Source organism: Lissotriton helveticus, chromosome 7 (genome assembly GCF_964261635.1).
Source record: "Lissotriton helveticus chromosome 7, aLisHel1.1, whole genome shotgun sequence".
NCBI lineage: Eukaryota > Metazoa > Chordata > Amphibia > Caudata > Salamandridae > Lissotriton > Lissotriton helveticus.
Window position 1 is genome coordinate 47,956,495 of NC_136068.1, and position 27,617 is coordinate 47,984,111.

The following is a 27,617-nucleotide window of genomic DNA, read 5'->3' on the forward strand; positions in this document are numbered from 1 at the left end:
CTGGATAGACTGCATCTTATATGTCTGCCGATGCCTGTTTTACGGAGAGGAATGCGTATTGGGTCTCTGTCTGACACTCCCATCATGTGCGCGCCCGGACGTTGATGCTTTACTGGACCAGATAAAGGCCCATGTTTTGCAGTGTCCCCAGCTTATTCCTATGTTGATGTCAGCATTCTTAGAACCACTGCAGGTAAAATCAGCACCTGTTGGTACAGACACCAGCTCCTCCTCTGACACCCAGGCCTTGGATGGCCCACAGGCTGCACAGGCTGCACCAGTACTGGCTGTGGACAGTACGGAAAATCATCTGTGCTCAATAGACAATCTGCGAGGTGTTACAGGGACCGCCAGCTGCGGAAGCAAGCAACAAGAATGTTGCGTCTACCAGCCAGGACACATACACATTTGACTCATTTGGCCCGTCTTGTGCTGGGGAAAAATATGGCTTTTGAAAATAAACAAAAGAATTAACACTCTATATCGAGATTGACATTCTTTTCAAGCATGTATGTCTTTCAAAATGTTTGTAGTAGTTCGAACTATACCTACGGACATATTAGAGCAATAGGCTATCTGTCACTTCAAAACACTTTCTCTTTTTTAACAATTTTTAAAGATTTTTTAGGAAAACGTTTTTAAACGAATGTTTTTAACAGAATGACAAACTAATGTTTTGATAATTGTGTACACATATCTAGAGCACCTAGTAGTAAGTGTAGAATTTAAAACTATGTTATCCATTCGGATGAGGAGTGGGTGTTATATTCTATATAGGTATTATAATATAGGCCTCAGTAAACTCGCTACCCTTCACCTATATTCTCTCCCTACATTACACTTGTCACGATTTACAGGGACTGACCTTTTTCCTAGATATTACACTACATTCAGATCGCAGGTTTCCCCTAGTTCGAAATCTCATACATTATGCATGAGGGTTCTTGGAAGCACAGCAGGACTGCCATCTCCTGCATAAAATCTATGTATAAAGTTCATCCCGACATCATCCTTAGGCCGCCACAGTAAGACAGCAAGGTAGGACCTCTGGGGAGACCTATGGGTATATATACATCACATCTTGCTAAAATAGCTAGAGGAGATTGAGACTTCCCATCCGACACACTGACCAGAGATGCTGAGGTTCCTGCATGCAGACACTCCAGCTCGCAGTGGTCTAACACCCCTCGCTGGGTGTCCAACTCGAGACCAGGACAGGGTCCCACACTCTCACTTAAGGTAATGGGGTTGTTGAGATCCTAGATAAATTCTTGGCTTAACACCTGCACCCTTGCTAGGTACACTGAGGTACGTTTAGATAGGGAAGCTTCGTAGGAGTTCGCATCTTTTATAATGCGTTTCATATACTCGAATGTATTCATGATTTTAGTAAGATTGTAGAACTACACCATCCTTTTACTTTCATAGTACTGTTAATCATTTATATCTTATACTGTCTAACAGTTGTTGCAGCACATCTATTCTACACCAGAATGACAACTGTTCAATTAATGATTATTGAAAACGCCCAGATTGTTTTATTTGGTGTATCTCTCTGAGGGAACCTAAGTAAGCACGAGTGACTGAGCAAAAAGTAGTATATTGTTTCCACGGTCCTGAGGGAACAGGGTTGTCATGTTCTGAGGTTGCCAGAAACTATTCTCTCCTTGGTAAGAGGAGATTATAGTGGCACTGTGAACTAGCTGATACATAAAGACTAACATACCCGGTGGGGGTGATCAGAGTTCGTCTGACACCAATCCTCCAGTATATGTTGTTTAAACGCGCACAGCCTGGATATTTCCTATAGGAATTGCACAACAGCCCTTTTTCCTTTTTGGGAACAACCCCGATTGGAGACACAATTAAGTTCAACATGAGCCACTCCACAAAGGGACCTGCCATTCTACCTTAACGAACCACCCTTTCCAACTTTTCCATCACCCCCTATTTGTAATCCATGGGCGAATACAAATTTTCTGCCCATCTCTGGACCCGTGGCCCTTAGTTCCCTGTCCTGAACCCCCGACGAAACCCTTCCGCAAAAGCTCCACATTCGCCTTTCGCCCATAATATCCCAGCCGGTATTCCAACCTCTCCAGGTTAACCAGAGTAGGAACCCTTCGCACCTCGTCCTTGCCCACCTGTGCCCCCTCTGGGGCCCGTGACTTGCTGCTGGTGTCCTCCCTGTGCTCCCCCGTACTGCTGCCACTAGCTTCCTTCCTGGTTGTTGAACAAGTCACCTGCCCTGAAGCAGTTAACCAGGGGTTGTCTTCCCGCACACTTTGAACATTCGTGACGGAATTTGCAGTACTCCTGCATGAACAAACCCTGGCTAAAATCCCAATAGGTCCCTCATGCCCCTGCAGTGATTTTATATTAGTCCCCCAACCCCTACCCGGGTGGGACACCCCTGAAAAGGGCGAGATAATGATCAGCCAGCCACTTGCTGTGAATATCATCTTTCCCGCCTTCGCAGCACCCATGGTATGCTGCCACACATCAGAGTCCAATTCCCCCCACTTGGCCTCGGGGTCCCATGCCAGCCATGCCCAAAACTTTTCATCGTATTATGCCCAAGCATATCCCCCCCAGTAATCTGCACCTTCCAAATTACGCTCATGTATTTGAACATAGCCAAGCAACAATTCGGGAACTTCTCACAATACACACTGGCATATATAAGGAACGTTGCCGTCAATTCTCTATTGTAAGGGTAACTTTTGGCCGATTGACCAATTGATATGCCTTCTCGTTAGAACCTTCTTTGGACCGCACTTCTCTGTCAAGGAGTTTTAGCATATCATCATATTCCCCTTTCCAAATGCGCTCCTTTATAGCCAACATCAGATGCCCGCCTAACGGCTTAGTCACCCCCATATACAGTAACTTTTAAAGTTCAACTCCTTATTATTGGGCCCATCCTTCTCATCCCCCCCCCGGCAACCCCCTCGGAAACCTCCTTCTTGCTGGAACCCCCCTGCTCCCCGTGTACCGCCCTGCTCATTCGTGCCTACTGTCACATCCGTCACATATCTGCCTTTACGCAACCTCTCCCCACCTTCAACCCCTGCGCGAGCGTCCACAACTGTGAAAACCATTGTAGGAGCGCGGACCCTCTTCAAAGCGTTACCTGGCACCAAGGTCATTGCCTGTGTCGTTGCCATCCGCCTCGCCAGTCCTGTGTCAACCTTGCGCACCTGCAATACACTGGACACTTTGTTAGCACGCCCCACTCCCGCTTCCTGGCTCGTCCCCATTGAGCTCACCCTCCTCTAGACTGCCCTCGTCATAATTCAATGTGACTACTCCCAACGGGTCCTCCACAAACTCCCACTCCTTCCCCAACACCACCGGTGCCTTACTCTTGCCCAGTGCTTTAAATGGTCCGGTACTGAGTACCAGCACTTTTTAATTTTCTCCCTTGAGTACCGGCACTTTTCCTAAAACGAAGAGAGTACCGGTATTCATGGAACCTGACTTCAACCCAGGCAGCGCTTCCTTCATCCCTCCACTGATACCTCAGGAGCACCTTTAACAAGCACTGCACAGAATTAATCACAGGAGCTCTTGTCACCAGGAACCAGCGTGAGCTGCTTTGGAAGTTTGGAAGTCATCAGAGCGGGGGGGTCTGCAGAGTGGTTATCTTATCCATTGTTCTTCCACAGTGGGGCTGAGAGGGGGCTGTACAATCAAATGGCTGGCGTTGGGACGCACTGTTCAGGATTGAATATTCCATGGACAGAACAAAAGAATGTTTTCTAACGCTTTCACCATCGGCACACATCTGAATTGCCTACTTGCTGGCTGCTGCTTTCTGTGTATGTCTGGTGTTGAAAATGTTAGTTATCACTGACCAGCAGCGTTTCATTTAAAAGTGGGTTTATGGCTGTGGGAGTGATGTCCACTGAGTTTTATCTAACAGCGGCACATTAAGCGCACCTGAGGACAGGCGTCAGCTGGCCTGCCCGTCTCTGCCTCGGACCCCTCCCGGGTACAGGCCTCACTTCACTGGCTACCATTACATCTTGATCTATATTTCCTGAGTCCCTCTTCATTCTAAAACTCTATCTTGTTGTGAAATGTGTTCTTTCTGTAAAGTATAATAATGCCTCATACGAGTAACAATAACTCCATCCAGAATGAGTACACTCACATAGAGGGACGACGAGGCACCGCTTTCGAAATTACGAAACATGTTTCTTTATACTCTACCCCTCCTTGCATCATCTGACAACTGTTTTACTATACTGATCTCCCCAGAACAAACCTATCTAAAATCTTCCCTCTGACTCTTCCCCTCCAAAAAACACATCTTTCCCTCTTCTATCCCGCCACTTACCCTTCTCTATCCAAATGACTGAATAACATATCCACCAATCAAATTACTCTATATGTCACTATACTAATTTTCAACACTAATCCTTTATGGGTTCTGGAGTAGCGTGCTACTTGCCAGAAAAGCGCTTCAACACCCATCAGGGGTAACATGTGTTATATGAATGCAAACCTTTCTTTCCCTTCTATCCCTCTGCTACCCTTCTCACTCCAAATAACTGACTAATATCCACCACGCAAACTACTTTCATATTTCACCATATTAATTCACCACTAATCATTATCCCTTATGGGTTTCCGGAGTGGCATGCTTCAATACCCCATCAGGGGTAACAAGCGCTATATAAATACAAACCTTTTTCCTTCTTATATCCTTCTGCTATCCTTCCGAATCCAAATAACTGACTTACCTATCCACCACTTAAAATGTACTTGCATGTTTCACTATACTAATTCAACACTAATCCCTCTATGGTGGATGAGTCGGGAAACATGTCGGCTGGAAGCTGAACAGCCGCGGACGAGCTCCCGTTTGATGCGTGCTCTGGAAGCCCCCATGAGGTCCTGTGAGCGTTTCTAGCCGGCTAAATGTTGAAAGTTTATCTCCCTTTTATTTAACTATTGAAATTTGGTTTGCCCTCTTGCCTCCTACGTGTTTGGAAAAGTGAGGTGGCTGCTTATATGCTATTCGCGTGATCCTTCGTGCGAATGGTGTCGGATCGAAGAAGCAGCACTCCACTGTTGGAGTTCTCCCTGCCTCGGGCCGTCGGCGCAGCACAGGTGTGGAGGAGGCGGATTCCCTGCCTCCAGTTCCGGCCACTACACGGCAGAGTCAGTCTCCATGATTACGGCAAAGGAGGCACAGGGGGCACAGGAGGCGGTAAGCGGCTGGGTCTGAGAGAGCCTGGGACCCGCTGCGAAGTAGGAGAGCGCTGTTTTGAAATTGAGTTTGATGGAAGGCTTCGGGCTGTCAGGCTCGGGCTCAGGCTCAGGGTTGGACCCTTTTTGCAGTGCTTTTTAGGGCTCGCCTGGCGTTGCAGCGCAAAGCGCTGCCGCCAGCGAGCCTTATTGTCACTGTATTGCCTCTCCAAGTGGTACAGACCGGTGCACGAGCAGACACCGGTCTGTGAACGCGCTTTTAAGACGTGCTTTGCAGGCGCCACCACTGGCACGAGCCGCAGGGAACGCCAACGTGCACGCTCAAGGCGTCATGCTCCTGCCCTGCCGCGTCTCTTAGGCTGTTCTCCGTTCCAGGCCGACTTGTTGTTTCCTGCTTCCTGCTTCTCGCAAGCTCTACGGTCACCAACACTCGCAGCTGGCCCACAGAATGTATTCTTCCATGTATACACCACGGGCCGTCACGCACACACTTTTTATGTAGACGGGTGCCGTGCTCTTTTCTCGTAGCCCCGGGTGTTTTAGTTCATAGCCTGCATGTTTCGGAGCAGAGCTTTGGGCACCGGCATTTATGCTGAATGGCAGGTTAGTGTATGTAGAGAGTTTTTGATGTTTGTGGGCATAATGAATTACCTGGTGAATGTTCAAATGTTTTAATGAAGAAGGGCACTGTACTTTGTTTCACCACGGTGCCAGTTTTCATTTTAGAAGAGGTTTACTTCTAGTTTCTGTTTGTATCTTTTATGTAACTCGTGTAATCCAAAGTCTTATGTATCGCAACAGGCTCTTTTGTGAAGCGCTCTGACACCTTCGGGTAATGTTCGCGCTATATAAATTCGCAGTAAATAAAATAAATAAATTAAAAATAAATAAGGAGCATCCTGCTGACAGCCATTTTGTCAAGTTTATTATAATGTGGCAGTTGTACCTGTTTGGAATGAGCTCCATTTTTATCTGTGGCTCAAAGCACTGGCTTGCATGCTGGGCGGATACTGTAGTCATAGATTTTTTTATTTTATTGCATAATCTGTTTCTGTCATTATGGTACTGCGTTTGATTAAGCATTTTAAGGTTTTTCTTTGCGAGTCATTCTTCGCACAATGGAAGCCAGCTATCTGTGAGCTAAAGGGCACGGTTGGTTTGGGGTTATCTTGTACGCTTTACAATTGATTACAAATGAACCGCGCCATTTCGTCATGTTGTCAAGATTAGATCTCGTCAGCAGAAGGGCATCTCAGAGGTCACAGTTTCAGTATTTCCAGAGGGGAAGGGTGGGACCGCGTTATTCTCGTGCACTCCACTTCCTCCCCTTGAATTATTAATGGGCTGAGCTATTAAAAATAGCCCTATGTTAGATTTAGGGCTGACCACGTGTCCCACATTTACTGCCAGGGTAAAGGTCATAGGCATTTCACTTTTGGCGCAAGGCTGAGGAAAAGGTTGTTCCAATTATTCTTAACTTGGCTGCAAAAACGGCTGGAGAGGGGCATTCTAGGAAGGCAGAAGCATGATTCAGTTCCAATCAACCAGGACAAAGCTTTCATCCTTCAAACCTTTAGTGCATGGCAGGAGAACAAGCATCAAAGCTCAGCAAAAGTTAGAATAGAATTCCTGAGAATAGAATTCCTTCCATAGATTTTGGTTTTGTTATCTGTTGACATTGGTCTGTACAGTTGTCTTCTTTTAGAGTATTTCTGTTTTTTCAGATTATAATTGCCTTCCCGTAGATACAATTTTTCTTTAAAGCTTCATGGAGTCTTTAAATTTAGCTACATGAATACTATAATGGTTTATGTTGTAAACTTCATAATACCTCACATAGATTAATATTGTGTGGCGTTTTGGTGCCTCTGATCACAAAGTTACTTAGAGAACTGCAAATTATTTTGATAAATACGTAAAAAAAAAATCTAATCAAAATGGCGTCTTTGCAAGCAGCTTGTTCAGTATGCGTTGAGGAAAGCAGAGAGCAGTTGCCATAATATTAAAGACTACAAGCTTTGACAAAGCTGAATGGTCTGCCATTTCTAATAAATGAAAGTGGCGCTTCCTTGTTTGGTACGTTTGAGCACATGTGTCTGTGGTTGTGTGGATGGGTGAGTGGGTGTAGATGACAGTGAGCCAAATGGTGTTACAGTCAGTCCTTGCAGTGCTACATGGAAATTCACAGAATGTGTTAGAATAACACAAGATGAGTGACACTTGGCCCCGTCTGTGGGTAGGTGGATGAATGAGTACAGTAAAGGAAGAATGAGTGAATGGATGAGATAACGAATTTATGGCTGGATGGATCTGCAACTGCAGAGTGGAATGATAGATAGGTGAGTAACTTCTAAACATGAAAAACACCAAACCAACCAGTACCCTTTCTTTCGGTTGCTGCTGTTGACACAAACATGCAGGGTGCCCACTCAAATTTCTCACTGCTTTCTAGAAGTAGAGCTGATTGAAAAAGACTACTCAATATACATTGTTTGTATAGTAAGGTATGGTTATTTGCATTGCCCTTACTACCCCTGACGAGGCATTGAAGCACTTTGCGCATGGAAAACTCACTACTCTGTGTAGAACCCACCATTAATGATTTAGTTAAGTATATGGAAAAGGTGTTTAGTAATGATTTGGATGAAGCCTCGTGCAATAGATATGGGGCCTCGTTTAGAGTTTGGCAGATGGCTGCACTGTCACAAACGTAACAGGTATCCCAACCACCTTAGTAGATGGTCATTGTTTTCCAATACACTTGTAATAAGGTGAGCGGGAAATGTGTCATGTTTGTGATGGTGCACAGACATAATATCGACTCCAAAATATCGACTGGAAAGAATATCGAGTTGTAAATATCGTTTGGAGAAAATATCGACTAGACAGAATATCGACAGTCAAAATATCGTTTTTAAGGTAAGTGAAGTAATATCGACTGTAAATAATATAGACAGTGAAAATATCCAAGTATATAATCTAGATAGTAAAAAATATAGTTTTTTAAATAATATTTAATTATTTATAGTGTTTTATGTTATATTATATGTGAAAAGTGTCATTTTTTTTAATTATTATTTTTAATTAATAATTTTTTTAAATTATTGTGTAATTTTATTCTGTAGCGGGTTGTGGGTTTATAGGGGAATAGGGTGGGAAGTAATTTAATTATAATAAATTAAATATGTAAATGTATTAATTGGTAGTAATAATTAATTAATTGGTAATTAAATAATATATGTTAATTATTTACAATTAAATTGGTAATTAATTTAATTTAATTGATTAATTGCTAATTATGTAAATTAAAATAATGTATTTTCTGTAGCGGGTTGTGGGTTTATAGGGGAATAGGGTGGGAAGTAATTTAATTATAATTAATTAAATATGTAAATTTAATAATTGGTAGTAATATTTAAATAATTGTAAATTAAAAAAAAAATTTTAATTAATTAAAATGTAATTGGTAATTACTTTAATTTAATTGATTAATTGCTAATTATGTTAAATTAAAGGGGTATTTTTAGGGTTCAGGGTCAGTTTTCAGTTTTTGGGCAAAGGGGTATTTTTAGGGTTCAGGGTCAGTTTTCAGTTTTTGGGTAAAGGGGTATTTTTAGGGTTCAGGGTCAGTTTTCAGTTTTTGGGTAAAGGGGTATTTTTAGGGTTCAGGGTCAGTTTTCAGTTTTTGGGCAAAGGGGTATTTTTAGGGTTCAGGGTCAGTTTTCAGTTTTTGAGCAAAGGGGTATTTTTAGGGTTCAGGGTCAGTTTTCAGTTTTTGGGCAAAGGGGTATTTTTAGGGTTCAGGGTCAGTTTTCAGTTTTTGGGCAAAGGGGTATTTTTAGGGTTCAGGGTCAGTTTTCAGTTTTTGGGTAAAGGGGTATTTTTAGGGTTCAGTGTCAGTTTTCAGTTTTTGGGCAAAGGGGTATTTTTAGGGTTCAGGGTCAGTTTTCAGTTTTTGGGTAAAGGGGTATTTTTAGGGTTCAGGGTCAGTTTTCAGTTTTTGGGTAAAGGGGTATTTTTAGGGTTCAGGGTCAGTTTTCAGTTTTTGGGTAAAGGGGTATTTTTAGGGTTCAGGGTCAGTTTTCAGTTTTTGGGTAAAGGGGTATTTTTAGGGTTCAGGGTCAGTTTTCAGTTTTTGGGTAAAGGGGTATTTTTAGGGTTCAGGGTCAGTTTTGGGTTTTTGGGGTACATATACAATATTGCCTATTATTTAATTAAATTTTGTTACTATATATATGTTTTAAGAAATATGATGAATTTTTTTTTATTTTTTTACTTTCATTAATTATTTAATTATTAAAAGTTATTTTAAGTATTGTTAATTATATTTTAGTAATAAATTTTTTATATTGATGTAATTAAACATTGTTTTTAGTAAAGTCGATATTTTTTACAACGATATTTTTGTAAACGATATTTTGTACTCGATATTTTTGTACTTACCTGTTTGTAGATAGAAACTCGATATTTTGACTGTCGATATTTTCTCAACGATATTTTGGGTAGTCGATATTCTTTCAGTCGATATTCTTTCAGTGATCCGTTTGTGATGGTGTACCACCATACCATTTCCTGCTGAAAGGCAATATTTCTCTCCAAGTGTTCCCAAACCTGGCATGTCACGCAGTTTGGTGCTTACTTTCCCTCCATGTCTAAGAACAGTAGATGATTCAGCACCCAGGCTAATGTGCTGGATAGCTAAATACATATAGGGTCCCAAAGGCGAGACCAATTGCATTGCAAATGCTTTTTTTTCCTCTGCTGCTTGGTTGAATCCGAGTGTTTGGAGAAAGCTGGTGTGGGCAGAACAGTGGGAGGGGCCTCAGGGCTATATGGCAGATAATATTAGCGCTCCCTCTAATTTACAACATAGCCTAAAACAAGCATTTACAATGCAACGGTCTCGCCTTTGCAAAAGTTAGAGCTATTAGCATTGTAAATGACAAAATAGTCATTTATGTGTTAGTTTTGAAAACAGATAAATAAATGGCATTGTCATTTACAATGCCAATCGCTTAATCTCTCGCAAATGCCACACACAAACACACAGACCCACACCTACACACAAATAAAGCCCCCACACACACAGAGCCCCCCACACACAGAGCCCCCCCACACACAGAGACCCACACACACGCAGAGACCCACACACACACAGCCACACACACACAGAGCCACACACAGAGCCACACACAGAGCCACACTCAGAGCCACACACAGAGCCACACACACAGAGCTGTTGCATTGAAAATGCTTGTTAAAATAATTGGTTTGAGCCTGTCCTTCCATCTCTCGAGCGTGGCAGGTGCATATTATGTGTGTGAACTGCTTTCTTCTGGCACGTTCTGCTGGTAGAGATCTTTAAGGCAACCATATGCTATTCTGTGCATGCTTTGGCCAGAGCCCCCCACACACAGAGCCACACACACACACACACAGAGCCACACACATACACACAGAGCCACACACACACATACACACACACACAGAGCTGTTGCATTGAAAATGCTTCTTAAAATAATTGGTTTGAGCCAGTCCTTCCATCTGTAGAGCATGGCAAGTGCATATTATGTATGTGAACTGCTTTCTTCTGACACGTTCTGCTGGTGGAGATCTTTAAGGCAACCATATGCTATTCTGTGCATGCTTTGGCCTTAAGAAAGCACAAATGACCCAACGATGGCTGGTTTTATAGGACAGTCTTGCAGAATCAAATAATTTTGATAGCAGCCTGTTTAATGTTAACCTCACTTTCTCTTGTAGTTGCTGCTTTGACATTTTATTCAAGAAACAATGGGTTTGGGACTTAGTGAGAATAAGTCACAATCACTTTTATAACGTTCAATGCACATAACACGTCTGCACCCTGCTAAACAGAGAGCTGGTCTGTGTCTCCCTCCTCAGTGGAAAGAAATAGAAGCAGCACAATGAACAAATGCACAGCGCCATCAGGTGTGAGCACATATTTTATACTATAGTTGACGTTTCTATACAACATATAGGGAGAAGGAGCAGCCGGCCCCAGCAAACACATCGGACCTACATATACCACCGCACACAGGCCGAAATTCTGCTAAACAATCAGGGCGGCAGAGGCAAGAAAAACGGCACAATCCGGGGGGCAGAGCAAGAAAAATGGCACAATCCGGGGGCAGAGCAAGAAAAATGGCACAATCAGGGGAGCAGAGGCAAGAACAATGGCACAATCAGGGTAGCAGAGGCAAAAAAAACGAGTGCAATCAGGGGGCAGAAGGCAAGAAAAAAACGAGTGCAATCAGGGGGCAGAAGGCAAGAAAAAAACGAGCGCAATCAGGGGGCAGAAGGCAAGAAAAAAACGAGTGCAATCAGGGGGCAGAACGCAAGAAAAACACGAGTGCAATCAAGGGGCAGAAGGCAAGAAAAACACGAGTGCAATCAGGGGGCAGAAGGCAAGAAAAACACGAGTGCAATCAGGGGGCAGAAGGCAAGAAAAACACAAGTGCAATCAAGGGGCAGAAGGCAAGAAAACCGAGTGCAATCAGGGGCAGAAGGCAAGAAAAAAACGAGTGCAATCAGGGGGCAGAAGGCAAGAAAAACACGAGTGCAATCAGGGGGCAGAAGGCAAGAAAACGAGCACAATCAGGGGGGCAGAGGCAAGAAAAATGGCACAATCAGGGGAGCAGAGGCAAGAAAAATAGCACAATCGGGGGCAGAGGCAAGAAAAATGGCACAATTAGGGGAGCAGAGGCAAGAAAAATGGCACAATCAGGCGAGCAGAGGCAAGAAAAACAAGTTCATTCAGGGGGAAGAAGGCAAGACAAGATGTAACACAACTCCAACCTATATTGTTGGCTAAGCGTTTGCCACCTGCGGTACATTGAAATGCTGACATGCATATCACCTATGCATAGAATGACATCAAAGCCACATATTAGACACAGCTGTCTCGAAACCTAACATCCTGATGCTGAGCAAGGGCAGCTGCACCTGGTCTGCAACCTGTTTCCTTTGCTTACAGCTTCATTTGATAGGAAAGTAACCACAACGGAACCAGATTATAGCTTCAAAGTTCAAGCGTCTATTTTAAGGGTGACTAGTACTAGTAAGGTATTTTACCTCTATTTCCCAATGTAGCAATTTTTTGGACTAGGACACGCATTTAGGCTTTTTTAATGTAGAGGCAAACCAATGTCATCAATGTATTATTAGGGCAGGCAACACAACACCTTGTAGTAATCCGGATGAGCGTTAATTACATCACCTAAAACTACTTTCTGCACCCATTACGAAGGCTACTAGGGAAAATTCTGGAACCATGCCACAGTTACAGACATTATATTTGACATTTAATGAGGCCTGGTGTTGATTGGTAGTGGCAGACACTAGATGGAATCAGCAAAAGGACTTGGTCACTTTTACCCTCTGGCATTCAAGCAAACTCCTCTTCGTTCAGATCAAATAATAATTGCAGTGCAGATGAAGTTATTGAGCCATGCGAGCCTTCCCATTCACTTACACCAGTGTGACCCAAAAATGTTAATACCTTTTTCCACAGTATTTGCCATTTGAGCGCTAAATATTCCTTTGCTATACGTTTGCATATTATTTAGTTATTTGATTTATCACCTTGAGCCCAACCCCAGCGAACAGTGGAGCACCTCCATCCTGAGCTGGTGAATGTAAAACAGCCTGCATGCAATGGGACCCTTTAAACCAGATAAGAGTAAACAAAACCGGACGTGATGGAGAAGAATGTGGAAAAGTATCTGGGTCAGTAATTGTGCACAGTGCGGTTTTCTTTGTACATCGCACATATTAACCATTTGAGGTGCAAGTGAGAGAAAAATAGGATTGCTTGCTCTTTAGCCTAACTCTGCACTAGTAGCAGCAGTATAACAAACCCCGCAGCCCTCACAGAAGGGCAGGGGTCATGGGCTTTAGCGGGTTTCAATATGAAAACTTGGCAGCTGCTGGCTGCTATGTGAAGTGTCGCGCTCCATTATAAAAAGCTTCTTTCAGGAAGTGACATGGAGTCGCGTTTGCCCAGAATCGCATGCTTTTTACAGGTACAAAGCACTCAGCTGCCGCCTCTGAGCTGGGCGTGCTGCACACAGGTAACTAAAACCTTTCCTTCAGGAAGTGGGTGGGAGTGCCCTTGGAAGTCGATGGGAGTGGGGTTTACGGATATTGGACATTGTGGGACGTCTGGAGCATGGTGGCATACGCACGAGTGATAACGAAACTAACACCATTGCAGTTGGTTTCGTTATTAAAATACTCGATGATGCAGAGGTTCTCCACAGGGATTTTCGCACCAATTCGCCGCGTGCCATTTGAGTCGCTCTGTGCTGATTCCATAGACTCGGTGACCTTCCATGATCAGCCCCCCTGCTTCAGCCGATCCATAGTCTGCCTCTGGCCTAGTGCTGCGCTTGTCCAAGCAGCGAATAAAAGGTGAGTTTGAGAGTAAGCTGAAAACCGGATTCGGCTCCTGCCTCGTGCTGCGCTTTTTATGTCGAACTGCTCGCAAGTACCATTTACAGACCCGAGAAGCACTTTAAAATAACAAATACCTACCACAGCAAACCTCCACTCCCGCGGGCACGCTCGGCAGCAGCTAGGCGAGGAAAAGGATGAGAGGAAGATAGGGCAAAGGGAAGGGAGCAGCGCTGAAATAACCCGCCCGCCCGCCCCAGCTCCATGAAAAAAATGGCGGCCGCAAACATCATGAACAAAAAAAAAAAGGAAACAACCATCTCTTCATGATGAGGCAAACGGGGCAGAGCTTAAAAAAACACAGGAACGCCCACGAATCTGCTCCGAGAATGATTGCCACATCTCTCTTACAATGGCTAGCCTCCATTTATGGAGCTAGCCAATGGAAGAGAGAGGCGGGTTAAAGCCCCATACTGGAGATCAAAATTTCTCGCCTGCACGACACTGCTTGCGCAGTGAACGCCAGGCTTCGACCTAAACAGCAGGCTGTAGGTATACTCTCCGCAATATGGTTACTAAATTTAGTGCGGACACCTATACAACCCCACGTGTCTCTCCTCCAGTTACTGAGATAAAAGTCACTTCCAGGCTGCGCAAAGGGAGTGCAACGGATTCGACACCAAGTAAAGGAAAGGGAAGGGCCAAGAAGGTCCTATCTACAAAAATCAGAGTAACTCCCTCCCTGAAGACCTTCTATAAGGTAATATTGACTACTTCTGATAAAAGATCAAACATGAAGATCAATATGGCCTCCTCTAGTGCACAGACTGCCTCGCTGCAAATTCCATTGAGCCATTCCCCTCCTCTGCCATCAGGGCCTCCCTTATATGAAGTGGGGGCAACAGGGTCGACCGGTGTACGGGATGAGCAACTAGTGGTCATACATCCTGATATAGCTATATCAGACAGGTTTTCGGCCTTGAAAATCAAGAGTATAATTTAGACAATTAGCCGGATGCTCTTCCAGATAAGGCTTCAGCCACGGTGGTTATTCCCCCCCCCCCCATGGGCTCTCCTGCCCCATTGGGTCTTCTAGACACTTTAGGCATCTTAGATCCTCTTGGAGGGGCTGTATCCTCCTCTATGGGGGTCGGATCCTTGGCAGATATCTTGATGGCCTTGAGAGTTGACATCGGGAAGCGATTCACTATTTCTGAATCTAAACAAGCCGCTATTCAGTCCTCCTGTGAGGCACTGGCCCACAAAGTTGATGATATGATCTGGAGAACTGAGGTATTGGAACTTGAAATCCCAAAAATTAAGGAAGCCTTGGACAGCTCCTCGGTTGAAGTCGATAAGGTAGTCAAACAGAATAAGGAACTGAAGGAGGATATTGAGCGTCTTGAAAATCACGCTCGCAAAAACAACCTAAGAATCCTAAATGTCCCTGAGGATCTGGAGGGAGGGGATATCAAAAAGTTTGTTATCTCCCTCTTAAACGACACAATTCTAAAGGATTCCCAGGAATTCGACCTAGCAATGGATATTCAGCGAGTCCGCCAGGACCCATTCAAAATAAATCCTGCTAAATCTAAGCCAAGGAAGATCCTGGTTAATTTCTTAACATACTCCTTAAAAGAGAAAATCCTTTCCTCAGCTTTGAAAACTGGCACAGTTAAATGTAGTTCTTTTTCCAGTTCATTTTCTTTTTCTATCAGATCTGATATATGTCATATCACTGCCACAAAGCAGTGGGAGCTGGGTAAAAGAATGTCGATTTGGACCTCACTGGGGGTTAAGGCCCAGTTAAGGTTCCCGGCATCCCTCCAAATCATGTGGAAAAATCATATGTATAATTTACGACAGATTGAGGAGGCTGACGCCCTTATTGAGAAAATCAGAGGGGGGAGTGAGGTATAGATCAGGGAGGTTCTTTTTCTTTCCTTTAGCATAGTAAAATATTATAATGGTTAAGATGTTTAGCTCGCAGGCTCTCTGGAGAGCCCAGGATTATTGTTGATATATATGTTTTATTGATAGCATCAAGGGACCTCGCCCAAAGGACCAGGGGGGGTTTCCCAGGGGTTTAAGGGGGTCACACAGGGATTGCGAGGGGTGGGGAATGGAGGTGGAGCACGGGTGGGGTTGCATTGGGAAAAAATAAAAAAAATGTCCTCAATCTCAGATTAGCGTCAGAAACTATACCTTCGATAGAATAATGAATGGTGTTTTCTTTTTATCGGACAGATATGATGGCCCAAACAAAAAGCTCAATCACTGGTATAATTAACATCATATCATGGAATGTCAATTGGATTTTAATGTTCTTCTCAACCCCCTGAATGACAGGTCTAACCATAGCCATTATGATGGTGCCCCGCGCGATCGTTGCGCAATGATCAATATGATCCATGATCTTGGGCTGGCTTATGTCTGGAGGGCTAAAGAGGGAGATAAATCAGGCTTCACCTTCTTTAGCAAAAAATACGGCCACTCTTCGAGAATTGACTATGTTTTAACCGATAGGCTGGGTTTAGGGAAGGTTGGTAATATTTCTATCTTGACAAGTATTCTTTCCGACCACGCCCCCATTTCCTTCTCCTATTTAGGAGGTAAACAAAACCCCGGAACTAGATGGACCCTGAAGAGGGCAATGCTCCTGGATCCTGATATAACTAGTGCGATTAAAGCCTCCACTGTAGACTTTTTTACTCTTAACATTGGTTCGACCTCGTTAGATTTTGTTTGGGGGCATCTTCATAGCTTGATCTGCTCTAAAAATAGGGCAGAGTCTCCAGAGTTTCGGGAGCTTGAAAGGCAGATATGGTCATTAGAGGCAGAGAGGATATGTATCCCCCAGTCATCAACTGAAGAATTGACGAGAATTAATAAGAACCTTGATTGTCTATGTCAGGAGTATATGGGAAAACTTGAATTAAAAATTAAAGCCCAGTGGTCTGCCCAGAATATGCAGCACTTTGAATATGGCAAAAAGGCGGGGGCACTCCTCGCATGGAAGGCAAGGACAGAACGCGCCAAGAATAACATAAACGAGCTAGTTATAAACGAGAAGGGAGAAACTTCATGTAAACATGAAGATATGCAGAAATGTCTCCTTTCTCTGTTCTCGGACCTTTATAGGAAAGAGACTTGCACTAGTGTAGAGAACATTCAAAATTGTCTGCGATCTAAAGAACTTCCAGTTTTACCTGAGACCAGCCAAGCCGCTTTGGACGCCCATATTACAGTGAGCGAAATATTAACTCATATTAAAAAGCTTAAGAATAATAAGGCTGCCGGGACTGATGCCCTCCCAGGGGAAGTATACAAAATTCTTCAGGATGAACTGGTTTCAAGGTTATGTGAACTTTTTAATTATGTCTATAGTGTAGAGGGTAAAGTCCCTAAATCGTGGAAGGACGCAAAGATCATCCTTATCCTAAAACCAGGAAAAGATCCCCTCAAAGCCGACTCATATAGACCAATCTCCCTGCTCAACGCCGACTATAAAATCTTTATGAGTGTTTTGATTCTCCCATTCAGTTTTCATAGGAACAGTAGCAAGCTGTCCCTATATGCGGATGACCTGCTGTTGTACACAAACATTCCCACTGAGGTCCTCCCTAGAGTAGAAGTCCTTCTCGAAGAATTTGGCTCATGTTCAGGGTATCTTGCAAAATTCCTCTAAGACTGATGTGATGACCTGGGATGACCTGGAATGTTGATAATTGGCCAGGAAAATCAAGCACTGAATTCAGATATCTAGGAATAACAATAGTAAATAACCTAGATGACATCCCCACGATCAATCTAAAGAGGGTGTTTAAGGAGATTGATCGTCTCTTTTTAAGATGGGCAAACCTGCCTCTTACAATATATGGTCGGGTAAATTTGGTAAAAATGGTAATCCTGCCAAAGTTGACCTACCTTTTTATCACCATTCCCCATGAGTTTCCACATAGAGAAATAAGCAGAATACAAAGTAAAATTGGCAGTTTCATCTGGGCAAATAAAACGGCCCGGCATTCTTGGAAGAAATTAAGGCGTAGGCTTCAGAAAGGGGGCCTTGCCATTCCAGATATACTTTGGTATTCATTTGCTTTTCAGTTTAAAAACATTCGGGTTTTACTTTGCACGGTGGAGGGTTCTAATTGGGGGAAGATTTTAAATGAAATGGTTGCTATCGAGGGAGGTGGAGAGGGCTTCCTATACAAGTTCAGTGCGCCCAGATTCTTTAAAAAGGTCCGGCTGAAAGTTTTAAAAGCAGCCTTGAATTTGTTGTACAGGATCAGGAGAATATAGGGATAGGTTACTACTCTGATGTTTGCTCCCATTTGGGACTCACCCAGGCTACCTGCTTGCTTAGAAGATAGCTTGGCACTGCCCATTAGGAGAGCCGGTATTCGGGTTTGGTCTGATCTTGTTTCTACAGATGGGATTCTTCCCTGGGAGGTTCTACGGTTGAACATTGGAGACTCCTTTTCTAGATTTAAATATCTGCAACTAGCCTCCTGGTATACTGCAGAGAAAGCTTCCATAGGCGGGAACTGGGAAATTGAGCTTCAATGCCAGAATACACACCTTATAAAAAAGGAAGTCGGACTCTGGTACAAGCAGCTGCAGGAAGTTGAAGATGCAGTTCTACCCCCACAGCATGTAGTCTGGAATACGTCAAGCCTAGGGAACAATGCTGTTGAATTGTTTGAATCCTCTTTCCAGTTGCTATACAGGTCGGTTAAACCTGCCTCGCTAAAAAAAAGAACCACTTCTATGTAATGAATAGGCTATATTATACCCCCAAGAAAATAACAAAATGTGCCCCCCTTTCCTCTTCAAAGTGCCCTCGGTGTGATTTTCCTTCGGCCGATGACCTACATGTATTTTTTTAATGTTGTTTTTTGAAAGAGTTCTGGCAAAATGTGGAATGTGCTCTTGGTGCTATTTTTAAGGTCAATCTCAAACTGAATACTTCATTGGTAATATTTGGAGTCGATAACAACTTGACGCCCTTCTGGTCAGCATCACAAAAAGGCCTGTAAATGTATTTGATCCTTATTGCCCAGAGGGAGATCTGTAGGTTATGGAAGGATTCTGTGCCTCCGTTGTATGAGAACTGGCTGAGGACCGCACTGGGTATGGCCCGAATGGACATGGGACATTGAATATCTGGTTGCAGCTTCTAGCATGGAGCAAGGAAATGAGGCTGATCTAAAGCCTATAAGTCCAATGATTACAACAAGTTTCATACAAAGAAGTCTGGTCTGGCCTACAGCTAATGCAATAGCAGAAACTTGGGGTGCTTAAGGTCGAAGATTTGTTTCTCGCTTATATTTGCAGAAGCTATATGGTGAGATGAGGACTAAAAAAAAACCGAAAAAAAACCCAGTAATCCTCTATGGGTCCCAGAGGAGCATGCTGCTCGCCGAAAAAAGCACTTCAACGCTTCTTCAGGGGTAGTAAGCTCTATACAAATGCAATTACATACAAATGCAATTACAATACAATACAATACAATATCAGATAAGTGCCAAGTGTTTGTGTACGTGGTTGAGAAAACAAGTAGGTGCTGGAGGAAGGCACTGAACTCTGGCTGCTGTTTCAGAATGAGTCACAGGAATGAACACAGCTCACTCAGAAGAATACACTCTTCGGATACCCTTCAATTTTACAAAAAACATTTTGAAAACAAATGTTCATGAAATGCTCGATTTCACTGTTGCACACATAAAACACACACTCCACAAATAGACACGCACCGTAGACAAACACAGTAGTGACGCACACAACACAGTAACAGATACATGCACACAAACCATAATGCACAGACACGGATGAGTACATACTGCACAGATGTACATGCACCAAAGATTCATGCCTAAGCACGCACACTCAAACACTTGCAAAAAACCACAAGCACGGACACAGAGCACACACATTCCATCGGAGGTCACACACACAACATGAACACATACAATTAAGCACATACCAAACGCATACGAACTCACAAAAGAAACTATGAAGCTTCTACTGGTCACCTTACAGTATCTTGCTGCGCCTTTCTTCACAGCATAATATTTGATGACGTCACATTTACATTTGTAGTACCGCCCCCGAAATGTGGCTCTAGTTGCGCCTCTGCTGTCATGTGTGTAGCCGGATTATCAGTGCACTCCCGTGGGCCTCAGTCCGTGCAGGCTGCCTCTCGGTTTTTAGGTCTCGCCTGCCAATGCGCTTGCGCATTGCTGACAAGAGATATAGCGGGGCACCAGAAAATACTACCAAGAGGGCTTTGGAATGCGGATTATGGCCAGTGCATGTGCGCCGGGTCCGCGCTCGCCATTTGTTCCCCCGTCCCCGCCCATCAGACTTGAAAGGAAGCTGCTCGCACACCACCATTTGTCTGAGCCTCGGCATTAGACTTCAAAGGCTGCTGCTCCCCAGCCCACCCCCCGCCACAGCAATGCCGAGAGCTTGTTTCACCTGCCCCTTCTCGCCTGCCCTCCGCATCACCTAGCTTTTTACCTGCCTTTTCCCCGTCCATTCCCCATCACGAGCCTCTGTCCACCTGTTTCCATTCAACCCCCTTATTGTTTCAGCTCGGAAGTGCTCTACAGTTGTTTGTACTTTTCAAAAGGCTGCCACTCCCCCGCCCACCCCCCCGCCACAGCAATGCCGAGAGCTTGTTTCATCCGCCCCTTCTCGCCTGCCCTCTGCATCATCTATCTTTTTACCTGCCTTTTCCCCCGTACATTCCCCTCTTTCCTACCCCGTCCCAGTTAGCACGAGCCTCTGTCCCACCTGTTTCCATTCAACCCCCTTATTGCTTCAGCTCGGAAGTGCTCTACAGATGTTTGCACTTTTCATTCCACACAGATGTGCTTGCAGCCTCCTCCCCCGCCAAACGGACTCATGCCCCATTATTCGCCTCATACAACTTCCTGGATGCTTGTTTTTATGTGGAACCGTCCCCATTCCACCATCACGCTGTTAGCGATGTGCCTTTCTAAGACTTTGGCATTTCAAAGGAAGCCGCTCCCCCGCCCCCCCAACCATCAGACTTCAAAGGAATGCGCTCCCAAACTTGCTGGCCTCGCTCTTGTGAGCCTTTATTTACTTTTATCTGGAGCTTGCATTCTCATCCCAAACCAGCTCCAGATTAGCACGCCCGTGAGAGTTTTGCTGTGCAAAATTAACAACCCCTGTAATAGAATAGACTGGGATTAAAATGGCCGCCACAAAATTTGCTTAATAAATTAGAGCGAGGGGATTTTTGACATTGACCACGAGTGACTTAAAAACATTACCAACAAACAATGTTTTAATCATAGTTTATACAGGCATTACAAATCAACACTGTGTTCTGCGTTGACCATGCCTGACCAATAGGGTGTTTCCGTACGGTCCATACATAGATTCAAATGCCGAACTTCATTGCATAAATAAAAGAAACGAAAATCACTTGCCGCTCACTGTTGTAATATATATCTGTTCGCCACTACTTTGGAAAGGTTGCCTTACCGTTATCTCCTCATTTCTAACCCTCTTGTTTCTTCCAGCTAGTTTAAAGTGTACTGGATATCAGTAGGTCTTTTGTGACGCTTTTAAAGGTACATACACACTTCTCACCGAAGAAATAAACTCCACCCTCCAACCCCACCCTCCAACTCCAACTCCATCGTCCAACTCCACCCTCCAACTCCACCCTCCAACTCCATCTCCACCCTCCAACTCCAACTCCACCCTCCAACTCCAACTCCACCCTCTAACTCCAACTCCACCCTCTAACTCCAACTCCTCCCTCCAACTTCACCCTCCAACTCCAACTCCACCCTCCAACTCCAATTCCACCCTCCAACTCCACCCTCCACCCTCCAACTCCAACTCCACCGTCCAACTCCAACTCCACCCTCCGACTCCACCCTCTAACTCCACACTCCACCCTCCAACTCCACCCTCCAACTCCAACTCTATCCTCCAACTCCACCCTCCAACTCAATCTCCACTCTCCAACTCCACCCTCCAACTCCAACTCCACCCTCCAACTCCAACTCCACCCTCCAACTCCAACTCCATCATCCAACTCCACCCTCCAGCTCCACCCTCCAACCCCAACTCCACCCTCCAACTCCACCCTTCAATTCCACCCTCCAATTCCACCCTCCAACTCTACCCTCCAACTCCACCCTCCAACTCCAACTCCACCCTCCAATTCCAACTCCACCCTCCAATTCCAACTCCACCCTCCAACTCCAACTCCACCCTCCAACTCCACCCTCTACCCTCCAACTCCTCCCTCCAACTCCACCCTCCAACTCCAACTCCACCCTCCAACCCCAACTCCACCCTCCAACTCCACCCTTCAACTCCACCCTCCAATTCCACCCTCCAACTCTACCCTCCAACTCCACCCTCCAACTCTAACTCCACCCTCCAACTCCACCCTCCAATTCCAACTCCACCCTCCAATTCCAACTCCTTCCTCCAACTCCACCCTCCAACTCCAACTCCACCCTCCAACTTCACCCTCCACCCTCCAACTCCTCCCTCCAACTCCACCCTCCAACTCCAACTCCACCCTCCAACTCCAAATCCACCCTCCAATTCCAACTCCACCCTCCAACTCCACCCTCCAACTCCACCCTCCATCACTCACGGGCACCACCACATTACTCGGGGACACCACCACATCACTTGGGGACACCACCACATCACTCAGGGGCACCACCACATCACTCAGGGGCACCACCACATCACTCTGTGACACCAACACATCACTCGGGGACACCACCACATCACTCGGGGACACCATTACACCACTCAGGAACACCACCACATCACTCAGGGGCACCATCACATCACTCAGGAACACCACCACATCACTTGGGGACACCACCACATCACTCAGGGGACACCACCACATCACTCAGGGGCACCACCACATCACTCTGTGACACCACCACATCACTCGGGGACACCACCACTTCACTCAGGGGCACCACCACACCACTCAGCACCACAACAGCACTATCCTTGCTTGCTACCAACAAGCATTGCCATAGCCAATAGGACTCTCATTAGGAAAGTGTAAGCTATTGGCTTTGTGAATAACAATGCTATTAATTTATATATTTTCAAAGCCAACACATATTTAAAAAATGTGTCATTTACAATACCAATAGCTCACACTTTCCTAATGCGAGACCAATTGCATTGCAAATGCTTGTTAATCTTGGCAGGGCTTAGTCGGTCGTTCATCCTTCTAGACCAGAACTGATTTAACAGAAACCGCTGCACTCTACTAAAGGGGCGCGGTTTGGAATTCGCATTGGGAGGGACCCGCGCCGAGTGCACTCTGCCTGCGCCGGACAGTTTGCACAACTTTTAACTCTTTTGGGGCAGCGGAGGGGGCAGGTAACGGGGGCGGAGGGGGTTTCCATGCCCGCTGCTGCTGCCAATCCTAGAAGGGGATTCTGGAGCAGTGCTGGGAGGGGCGGGGCGCGCCAAACGGACCCTATTTAAGGTCCCCTCACCTCCGGCGCTCACAGACCGAGGGAGCGGAGGCACCGAGAGTTGCCTTGTTTCGCCGCAGCCCAAACCCGAGGAGCTGATCGAGGACACGGCTGGTGCTGAGGAAAGGTATGCCTATTCCCAGGTTCTCTAAGCTATAGTAATAGTAGCCAGCAGAGGGCGCTGTAGCAGCAGAATACTCGTGACAGCCAAGGGAAGAGGCTGGTGGTAAGAAGAGGTATGCGTATGGGTATTGCCAGGCACTCTAAGCACTCTAAGCTATGATAGCCAGCAGAGGGTGAAACCAACACGTTAGCAGTGTAAGGTGCTGCTGCATACAAGACAGACGGAATAACAGCACATTACCGGATATTGGAACTAGGGAACCCTGTTCAAATCCCAGCGTCGGCTCAATATCTTGAGAATCGAGACAAATCACGTAATCGTCCCCTGCCCTGCCAGACTATGAATGTGTATTTCCAGGAAAGTTAGCGGTGCTCACGTAAAGCGCTTCTATAACTTCGGGTCCAGTTCGCACTTTATAAAGCTGCAAAAATAAATTGGTTCGTCAGGTTCATTTACTGGTGGAGCCATGGCACATTCCCTATGACAGTCACCAGTAGGTATTGCTGCTGAGAGGTACTTCCCTGAGACAGCCGAGGTTAGGTACTGCTGCTGAGAGGTACTGCCCTGAGACAGCTGAGGTTAGGTACTGCTGCTGAGATGTGTTGCCCTTGCACACTGCCCTGAGACAGCCGAGGTTAGGTACTGCTGCTGACAAGTACTGCCCTGAGACAGCCGAGGTTAGGTACTGCTGCTGAGAGGTACTGCCCTGAGACAGCCGAGGTTAGGTACTGCTGCTGAGAGGTACTGCCCTGAGACAGCCGAGGTTAGGTACTGCTGCTGAGAGGTACTGCCCTGAGACAGCCGAGGTTAGGTACTGCTGCTGAGAGGTACTGCCCTGAGACAGCCGAGGTTAAGCACTGCTGCTGACAAGTACTGCCCTGAGACAGCCGAGGTTAAAAGCACTGCTGCTGACAAGTACTGCCCTGAGACAGCTGAGGTTAAGCACTGCTGCTGACAAGTACTGCCCTGTGACAGCCGAGGTTAAGCACTGCTGCTGACAAGTACTGCCCTGAGACAGCCGAGGTTAAGCACTGCTGCTGACAAGTACTGCCCTGAGACAGCCGAGGTTAAGCACTGCTGCTGACAAGTACTGCCCTGAGACAGCCGAGGTTAAGCACTGCTGCTGACAAGTACTGCCCTGAGACAGCCGAGGTTAAGCACTGCTGCTGACAAGTACTGCCCTGAGACAGCCGAGGTTAGGTACTGCTGCTGAGATGTGTTGCCCTTGCACACTGCCCTGAGACAGCCGAGGTTAGGTACTGCTGCTGAGAGGTACTGCCCTGAGACAGCCGAGGTTAGGTACTGCTGCTGAGAGGTACTGCCCTGAGACAGCCGAGGTTAGGTACTGCTGCTGAGAGGTACTGCCCTGAGACAGCCGAGGTTAGGTACTGCTGCTGAGAGGTACTGCCCTGAGACAGCTGAGGTTAGGTACTGCTGCTGAGATGTGTTGCCCTTGCACACTGCCCTGAGACAGCCGAGGTTAGGTACTGCTGCTGAGAGGTACTGCCCTGAGACAGCCGAGGTTAGGTACTGCTGCTGAGAGGTACTGCCCTGAGACAGCCGAGGTTAGGTACTGCTGCTGAGAGGTACTGCCCTGAGACAGCCGAGGTTAGGTACTGCTGCTGAGAAGTACTGCCCTGAGACAGCCGAGGTTAAGCACTGCTGCTGACAAGTACTGCCCTGAGACAGCCGAGGTTAGGTACTGCTGCTGAGATGTGTTGCCCTTGCACACTGCCCTGAGACAGCCGAGGTTAGGTACTGCTGCTGAGAGGTACTGCCCTGAGACAGCCGAGGTTAGGTACTGCTGCTGAGATGTGTTGCCCTTGCACACTGCCCTGAGATAGCCGAGGTTAGGTACTGCTGCTGAGAGGCACTGCCCTGAGACAGCCGAGGTTAGGTACTGCTGCTGAGATGTGTTGCCCTTGCACACTGCCCTGAGACAGCCGAGGTTAGGTACTGCTGCTGAGAGGCACTGCCCTGAGACAGCCGAGGTTAGGTACTGCTGCTGAGACGTGTTGCCCTTGCACACTGCCCTGAGACAGCCGAGGTTAGGTACTGCTGCTGAGAGGTACTGCCCAGAGACAGCCGAGGTTAGGTACTGCTGCTGAGATGTGTTGCCCTTGCACACTGCCCTGAGACAGCCGAGGTTAGGTACTGCTGCTGAGAGGTACTGCCCTGAGACAGCCGAGGTTAGGTACTGCTGCTGAGAGGCACTGCCCTGAGACAGCCAGGGTTAGGTACTGGTGTTAGGTGCAGTCCTACCACACTGCTCTGAGTTATCTAGGAGTATGCACTGTATGGGTCTGCATTGTAATATCTTTCAAGGGGAGAGGATATGGCATAACGGCTATAGATGCCGACTTTAAAGCTGAGAAACGAGGTTCGACCCTGGGTGTCGGCTCAACATCCAGTGATTCTGGGCAAATCGCTTAACCTCCCCGTGCCTGAATGTGTAATGTAAATACGGTGCTCATGTAAAGCGCTCCAATACCTTCGGGTCGAGTTTGCGCTGTATAAATCTTCCCCAAAAAGGTAAGACGCGCACAACCTCTCCTACCTTTGACTACACCATGTACTTGTCTGATTACAGAACCGTTGCTTTGTAATACTCTGTTCATGGGTGACTAAAGAGGAAGGGGCAGATTTATGAAGGCCTTGCGCCGCCGGTGCGTCATTTTTAACATGGGAAAAAGTGACGCACCGGCGGCGCAAGGCCTTCATAAATCTGCCCCGAACTTTTCTCAAATAACTAGCGAGGAAAATCCAGTGCTCTTTAGAGCCCTGATGAGCCCTTCTGTTGGAATTGGTTTTACGACCATGCTCTCCACTGGTAGCACTGTTGTACGGGAACCCATTTGATGAGGTGTGTTAGAGTTTCTACCGTGAGCGTCGCGCATTTATTGGCCACTGAAGTCTCTATTAAGTCAACTGTTCTAGTCACCAATTCTGTTCTGATAGACAAAGGTTACCTTGGGGTTACGTTTTAGTGTAACATTTTTGTAAAATTTGTAAATACCTAACGTGTTTTAACCGTGGTTGCCAAGAGTAAGATCGTTTTTATTTATTTATGTATTCGTTTTTTTTGGGTGATTTAAAAAAAAAAAAAATCGAATTAAGCAAGGTTTAGTTGTCTAAACAGCGAGGACTGTTTAAAAATGTTCACACGGCATGGGTCCGTTTTGCTGCCGTGGTGTAAGGAAGGGATGCACCACGTATGCCTAACGCAGACCATACCACCATACCATAGTTACGGAACAGGCACAATCTACAGTAATCATTATCGGGCTATAGTATTTTATGTTATGTGAATTTCATGAAAATGTGTCAAGCTTATTCTGTACCTATGCTGGACACCTCTCTTATGATGACCGGCCCACACAGTGCACCGATACTCACAAAGATTGTGTATATAGGCTGCACCAGAGAAATCACAATAGTCTCCGTAGTGCAGGCTATGTACCATCTCATTCACACACACACATACACACACACACGCACGCACAACCACACACACACACGCACGTGCACACTCACACAGATGTACACATACAAGCGTGCACAAACACACATCATGTGCCCACACACATATCGACTCACACAGACACATGCACAGGCACATCCAGACACACTCACACACACATACACACAGACACAAACTCACACACGTGCTCACACGCACATTCGCACACACAGGAACACATACACACTCACCCACACCCATAGACACACAAACTCACACACATGCACACACCCCTCATATATACACATTTATAAACTCGGACTATAAACGTTTGTGAAATGAGTACACTGAGTACTCAGAAAACAATGTTTTTTTAACCAAAAGCAAAAGTGCTAGCAGGTGGGCCAGGAACCCCACCCCCCCACCCCGTAAAAAAAAGTCAAGTTTCGTTACGCTACTGGGCACGGTTATCCCAGTTTAGAGTTATCAATCCTGGCAATTTAGAACGTATTTTAGAGCACGATGAGGTAGCCTTTGGTAACCTACAGTCGTTTCCCAATCTCAGTGATTCCATCTTGGTAAAGGATGTAATGGCCCCCCTCAACCGGAGCCCCGCAGTGAAAGCCCTATGTCAAGATGGAGTCCCTTTAGACTTTTTAGGTCTCGCCTCTCAATGCGCATGCGCATTGAGCGGAGCGAGACTATAGGGGCTTAAACAGACCTTACCTAGACTGGCGATTTGATGCTGTGCCCGTGCGCTTTTAGGTCAATGCGCAAGCGCATTGACCTAAAATGCGCGTGCACAGCATCAAATCGCCAGCCATCTGTTGCCCAGCTTGGTGCCGCTCCACCCCCTGCCGGATCAAAGGCTTTTCACGGCCGGCCGGCCTTG

The 27,617-nt window shown here is 45.9% G+C and overlaps 1 protein-coding gene across 2 annotated transcripts in view; it reads left to right on the forward strand.

Annotated features, from left to right (window-relative positions):
* LOC144767995 (guanylate-binding protein 2-like) overlaps positions 1 to 27,617 on the forward strand; it is a 274,664-nt gene that overhangs the window by 61,981 nt on the left and 185,066 nt on the right. The window contains exon 1 of one of the 2 annotated variants that reach the window (XM_078651386.1): positions 23,183 to 23,268. The exons of the other annotated variant lie outside the window; for it this stretch is intronic. The gene's annotated coding sequence lies outside the window, so the exon portion shown is untranslated. Of the gene's footprint in view, positions 1 to 23,182; positions 23,269 to 27,617 lie in introns of those variants that run through there. 2 annotated transcript variants of the gene reach the window in all.